Consider the following 7,420-nt stretch of genomic DNA (forward strand, 5'->3'; position numbering starts at 1 on the left):
CATCCCGAGATCATGGCACATCAGCAGCTCGTTCAGAGCAGAGAGCATCCCCGTGACACCGAGTGAAGAAGGGGACACGCCAGATTTGTCGCACTCCCCGGCTCCAGGCGGTCCACGCCGGTCTGAATGTCTGATCCCCGGACATCAGCAGCTCTTTCCTTGTCTGGTACTGTAGTAGACTTCAAGGGGATATTTATGCAGCTAGAGAGAACATAACGAGGAGAGAACATAACGAGTTCAGGTCGAGCAACCAATATGACACTCTCATCTCGCCTGGTTGCCGGCGTTCTCCTGGTCCTGGCATTAGCTCTGGTCTCTTCCGACGCAAAGGAGAGGAGTACCGGGCGCGCTGCCAGTGCCAACGCGATGGGCTCAGATCATGACCAGACGTCCGAAGCTCCGGTGCCGCTGTTGAGGCCTCTTGGCTTGAGGACACCGGTGGCGGCTCCGCCCCCGCCGAGGTCGGCAACTCCACGGGCGAGTATAAGGCCATATCATCATCGTCCGTCACCGCCGCCATGCTCGTAGCTGTAGGCTGTACCTCTAGCTCTAGGCCTCTAGCTCTAGAGACGTGAGAGAATGGTTTGTTGGCGTTGGCATCCCATTTCTTGTAAGCGTGTTGTAGTTCTTCAGCTGGGAGTTTTCAACGATCTGTGTAAGCTGGGAGTTTTCACGTGAACAGTTTCTCTCGCACAAACCAGGCAGCAGTGCTTTCTTACAAACCCGCAACGAACAAGCCAACAGTCCGAACAGGCTGTCTATCGGTCATGGATTCACTCAGGTATTTGGGCGCTTTCAGCACCAAACACCACCGTTTGCTGATTAATATTTCCTTCTTGTCTTGTCTGCTCAACATTTCTGTGCCATTCTTTTGTTGGATGTCCTGGCATTTCTTGTATGTTTCCAAGATATACGAGTAGGACAGCTTGAACTTGCTCACCCGAATCACCATACAGAACGCGTTCTATACTTCTATTGAATTTCTAACTGCGCAGAATTCGCGGCTCTGCAGCGCTCCTACTACTGTTCAGCACTGTTTGGTCACTGTGTTTTAACACTGTTTTTTATCCCATAGTAGTGGCCTGCGTCGAAATTCACCAGCTCGGCCACCGGTGGTCGGGTACCGAAATTTTTACTATTTGACTCTTTTTTCGAAAGTTTCTCATAAATGGACCCCTGGCGAAAAGAATTTCGAAAATGGACCCTTGGCTCGGTGCCAGAGTGAGTGACGCCGAGCTCGGCGCCACGGTCACTGGCGCCGAGCTCCTAGGCATGAGGAAATGGCCTACCAGAGGGCTCGGCGCCAGAGTGAATGGCGCCGAGCTCGGCGCCGTAGATCTCGGTGCCAAGATCTACGGCACCGAGCTCGGCGCCATTCACTCTGGCGCCGAGCCCCATAAATATCTGCCGCCCCGGCCTTTCTTCTTCTCCATCTCGCCCCTACCCGCGCCGCGGCCACGCCCACCCGCGTCGCTGCTCCGGCGGCCGAGCCCACGCCCGCACCCTCGCCGCGCCGCGTCGTCTCTGCTGCTCCGGCGGCCGAGCCCGCGCCGCCGCCGCTGCTCCCTCGCCCGAGCCCGCACCGCGCCGCCGTGCCCTCGCGCTGTTGCCCGTGGTTGGCTGCATTATGAGTACATCCCAAAACCTAATGCATGGAAGGATGGGAGGCAGATATTTTTCCGTGCCTTCTGGTGCTTTCCTCAGTGTGTCGAGGCCTTTAGGCACTGTCGTCCCGTCTTCTCCATTGATGGTACGTTCTTGATTGGCAAATATCAGGCGGGTCAGTACAGCTGGGGCTCTGCAGTCTTGTGTTTTCTATACCGGCAGCTGTGCGAGGGGTGTCGTCGGTCTACGGCGAACCCGTCACTTGGTGGATGCGTGTACCTGTTACAGCTGTGGATGTTGGCTCGTTTTCCAGTTGGTCGTCCAGAGGTACTGGCTCGTCATGAGTGGTTCAAAGTTCAGCCTCCAAGTCGCCAGCCGACGTGGGCGTACCTTTGGGACCAGGTCAGGGTTCCGCACACGAGGATAGACCAGGCGTACATTGAGTACACGAATGAGCTAGATTCGCTGACGGCGTCTAGTGTAAGTAAATTTTATTTTCCATGCTGCTTTTAAAAGAATTAGTATACCATCTAACATCTTATTTGGACATGTTGCAGGTGGAGTGGGAGCCGTATGGTGGAGAGGACGCACTTCCTTTTCAGCTGAGCAACGTTTGTGGGGCCGACGACTATTCTATAGGATGAGGTGTCCTCTAATCTGCTTCTATGCTGTCGAGTACCACCTGCCAGATAGGGTTGCACGCCAATTTGGAGTGAGATAGCTTTGGCCTATGCCTCTGTTCTCGACTGGCGTTGACTTACACAAGTAAGTGTTTTGCTATGTGGCCACACTACTAGGATGACTTTATCTTTTTCATATGTACCCAGGTTTAATTACCTAAGGCATGTTAGGTTTAATTACCGAAGGCATGGTTTAATTAGTTAAGGCATGTTAGGTTTAGTCAAAGAAAACTCTGTACCCAGGTTCGGTACATGTAGTCACATGCCATTTAATGTGTTTCGTGTGTTGATTTCTATAATGCCGTATGTCGTTAACTATTTTTTGCAGCACGTGTTCAAATGGAAATACGTCCGTATCATTAAGCGGAATATTAAGACCATTGATAATGAAAACAACCACATAATGAAAAGTTCGATACTATGCCACATTACACAACATATTAATACTACAACTAAGTGCTGACAGTAGACATAGGGGCAAATGCACTTTGAAATCCTCAGTCTAAAACGTACTGAGTAAGCAACTCATTATCCGAGTACCAGTCCTCTACTACAACCCTGTTGCTGTGGCTAGGCTCAACTGCGTTGCTCTGACCTGAGTGAAGAACGTGTGAAACGTACTGAGTAAGCAACTCATCTGCGGCCGCTGCGGCCTGAGTGAAGAACGTGTCGTCATCCTCCTCTGCCTGTAAGCGCGCCTCTGCTAGAGCGATGAGCCCGCTCAGTCTGCCAGTGTCGTCGTCAGCCTCCTGCGCTTAAATGCCCGCCTCTGCTAGAGAGATGAGCTCGCTCAGTCTGCTAGTGTCGTCCTCAGCCTCTTACGCCTGTATGCCCGCCTCTGCTAGAGCAATGAGCTCACTCAGTCTGCCAGTGTCGTCCTCATCCTCGTCTCCGTCATCACACAACACAATCGGTGATTGAACGGTGCGACCAGCTCGTGATCTATGGCCATCTAACTTCTTCTCCTCATACCTTGCACGAGCCACCTCTGCAGCATGTTCCCCGCTGCAACCAATCCCTTCATGTATAAAATGCAATCAGTTAGCAACGCGATAATATTACATTTAAAACCAGGCAATGAAAAAAAGGTTTTCAAGCACTCACTGGCACATAATGTAGCAACATGCTCGTTCAAGACCTGTATCTGTACTCTTGTCTCCTCCCTTGCCTCATTCCTTACCCTCTCCTCCTCTAACGTCGTCCGCCTCTCCAATCCCCATTTGTTAAGCCCAACATCGATCAGGTTACAAATACCGTGCTGTCTAGCAAACTCACGCATCTTTTCTTTGTGATGTTTAACGAATAGGTTAACGTAGTCAGGTCCATATCCCCTCTTCCGTGCAATTAGTTGCCTCTTCTTCAGTTCATCCAAGAACTTAGCTTGACCATCATAACATTCCCAACTGCATTTCCTAGTGCTCTGTTCAAAAGAAATATTATATCATATATGTCTTAGCAAAACAAACAAAATACGATTTCATGTTTACCAAAAAAATAACGAACCTCATCATACTCAATCATATGGCCGTAATAATGACCTATTCCAAGCTCCGACGGGACTAGGTCATAGTTGGATTTTACACCACATTCGCACATGACAGGAGGTGCTTTGTAGATTACCCGTTCTTTCTTCTTTTCCTTAACCCTCCGTGGTTCTTCCAGCCATTGGTTCTTAGGACCATACAACCACTCCTTGAAACGACACTTCGCCATTGAATACACCTAAATAATGAGACATTAGTACATGAACACATATAGCTCAAGATTTTAACACATACACTTTGCACTTACTTCATGCTTGTTTGGACACACAAACTCCAACGTATTCTCAGGGTTTATCACAGCTCGATCTCCGCAATCGCACAGAGGAGGTTCCTCGAGTTGTCTAATTGCGGCTAGGTGCTTCTCCTTAGCCGTCATTGCCGGAGGGTTAGGGGGGTGGAACCCACCGCTTGAAGTGCTCACGTGGATGTCTCCCTCTAAACCAATCGTCGAAAAAAGGTACCTAGGATCAAACTTGTCTGCACCATCGATCCACTGAAAGAAAAGGCACCTCTCATGGTCCTACACAACGAGATTCCAACAAAATATTAGTACCATACTTAAATAAATAAAGAAAAAGGATAGTACAAACAATTTCTTACATTAAACCGACTACATGTGTAGAAGCAACACGCGGCTGTGTCCGGATGTTTCGATTGAAAAATATGGGCCGGGAAACCACAGTCACAGTTAGGGACAGGAAGGTCAGGAGGGACGGGGGCATCTTTGCTAGACGCGTCGGGGTATAATTCTTGAGGACGACCCCGTTTTCGCCAAAACTCCTCCCGAAACATTTCTTACATCTAACAAAACGGATGTAATTTAACAAACATAAATCAAAACATCACAAAAAAAATATTAATGAGAACCATAAATACAATACAACCAATTTCGTTCTAAAAACCGAAAGCAGTTAACATTATACCCTAAACCTAGGGTTTCTCATTTCATCCACAACAATGAACCCATAACATAACTACATGCGGCTTGGTTTGCTAGCTTTTTCCACGCCTTGGAATCAACCTACGAATGTATAATACATATATTGAGGGATACAATGAAACCCTAAGTGATGACGATTCTTAGGTTCAAAAATCCGACTAATATATACCGAATCGATGCGAAAAAATAAGGAGGTGAGAGAGTATACCTTGCTCTCGAAGATCTACGGATCAAATCAAGGTTTTCAAGGTCCAATATGTCGATTCGTGAGGTAGGGTGAAGTGGCGAGAGAAAAACCCGAGAGGGAGGAGAAATAAGAGGAAGAACGCTCGGGGAAGAAGTGTAGGCTGGGTTAAATGCAGGTGGCTCGGCGCCATTCACTAAGGCGCCGAGCCCCTTAGCAGCCCATTTCCTCGTGCCCAGGAGCTCGGCGCCAGTGACCGTGGCGCCGAGCTCGGCGCCAGTCACTCTGGCGTCGAGCCAATGGTCCATTTCCGGAATTCTTTCCGCCAGGCGTCTATTTATGAGAAACTTTCGAAAAAGGGCCAAATAGTAAAAAATTCGGTGGTCGGGTACGACGTGACCTCGAAGGGGCTCACGAGTGAACCGTTGAGGCCTCGTTTCGATCAAAGAACCTTAGAAATGCTGTTCGGAACGAAGAAAACTTCAACAGTAAAACAAAGGAAAGTTTTCTACCTTCATTCATTTCACGGGAAACAAAACATTCAGTCCAAACCAATGGATTCACGAAGACCGAGACAGCAAGAGAAGAGAAACAAAAAATAATGTTACTTCATGCGTTTTTCCTGTGTTATGGATTCCTACGTTCCAAACACCCCTTCTAGTTATTTTCCGTGTTTTTCTTTTACTCTGTTTTACCACTACACACTCAACCTATTTCTACGTTTTTTTCTATTCTCGTGCTTTTAATTCATGCGTTCCAAATAGACCCTGAGTTTGGACTTTGGACTTTGGCTCAGGCGATGTTGCAGCAACAATGCGCACGTTACTTTACTATAGAGAGTCGTTTTTCTATGGCATTTTAGCTTCATCGGCTCCTTTGTGTACTGCCGCAGGAGTCGGAGCTGAAACGTGCGGAACAGGTCCAAGTAATTGTTGGGATAGGCTTGGCATCAAGCTTTGCAAGATTGAACCGTGATTTGTGGATGGATCTTTACCCCGCTGCTGTTCATTGAACATCGATCATTATGGAGTTTCAAATCAGCAAATGAGACACCCTTGTCCACACAAGTCCTTCTGGACTGCTTTGCGTCTCTGACATTCCATTGCCCTAGCATGGCTGGTTTCTGGAGGAAATTTCCAGGGTACTGCTTGACAATTTATTGGCGGATGACAATCAATTCATCACAGGAAGACCTTGGAATCACCATTGACCGAACACATGCTGGATGCATTGGCCTGCGCAAGAACTCATTGATTGCATCCATGCGTGACCTCCAAACAAGTCAACCACCCAAGTTCAAGAGTCTCGGAGTTAGCACAAGACAAAATGTAAACAGGTGTAGTTCAGAGAAAGGAAGAACGAAACAAATGCTCCATTGGCAACGACCAACGTAAGCATGTTCATTTGGCTGTGGCTTGTCATAAACGATCGTAAATTTCTAGCCGGAACAGTATTTTTCTCTCACACAAACCAGCCAGCAGTACTTCTTCACGAACCAGCAACGATACGAACCAGCTAACCGAACAGGCTGGTTATCCTTGTTGCCTGCTTACCATCCTTGCCATTTCATTATTCTAGCATGCATGCGATATTGCCATGGATCTGCGCAAGCCGAGCAAAGTGCTCAGTGGTGGTATCCATGTGTTCGTTCGGATCTCAAGGGACCTCTGCCTGAGATTTCGCTGACAGAGCCCTGGGTCACCAACCCAAAGTTTTAGTATAAATTCAGCTAACCAGATCACTCAAGAGCAAACGTTCGCGGCCACCACCATGAAACTGGTCAAGCTCTTCGCTGTCTTCACCATCCTGGCTGCTCTGTTCATCGTGACATGGCCCGTTGCTGTGCTGGGGGGTAGGCTGGCCAGGGCGCCCCCAACGCCGAAATCTGGTCCCATCCAGCACCACCGCCCACCACGACTACACGACCCGCCGCCACCGCCGCTCCATCGGCACGGTCTTCGTCGGCCACAACCATATCAAGCACCACCACCATTTCATCATTAGATTTCAGTTTGCATTCACAGTTTCAGTACTTTTTTAGGCACCCCCTCAATCGGTGCTCGATCTTTCGTTTGTTCCAGTAAACAGTGTTGACTCTATTAATCAGTGTTCACTCTTTTATCCAGTAATATAGATCGTGTGATCTTCAAATCGTATACTGCTTTCGAAATTTCAGTATTTGGCTGAGCTATTATTTTCTTTTACCGTTCAAATCTTTACTGCGGTTAAGATGTTAAAATGTCTCGTGAGAACGAGCAAATCATTTAAATTTGAATAGCAAAACGGGTCTTAATTTTCTGCACAAGAAGGATTCAGAGACAGAGAAACGGATGTTCTTAAGACTTATTAGACCAGCCTCAACGAGGGGAGGTAACCTCCCCCCTCAGCCGATCTGAAGAGCAGAAGATTTGTTCTCCGAGCAACGCAACACCTCCATTGCCATTGAACTCAGCCAAAGGGGCTGCCT

General features: G+C 48.1%; 1 non-coding gene across 1 annotated transcript; it reads right to left on the minus strand.

The window, feature by feature from the left end:
* Positions 1 to 7,282: 7,282 nt before the first annotated feature.
* LOC136512377 (small nucleolar RNA snoR77) lies at positions 7,283 to 7,420 on the minus strand. The gene has a single exon (XR_010773079.1). It is a non-coding gene; the product is annotated as a small nucleolar RNA snoR77 (small nucleolar RNA).

The sequence above is a fragment of the Miscanthus floridulus genome, chromosome 1 (assembly GCF_019320115.1).
Source record: "Miscanthus floridulus cultivar M001 chromosome 1, ASM1932011v1, whole genome shotgun sequence".
In the NCBI taxonomy this organism is placed as follows: Eukaryota; Viridiplantae; Streptophyta; class Magnoliopsida; order Poales; family Poaceae; genus Miscanthus; species Miscanthus floridulus.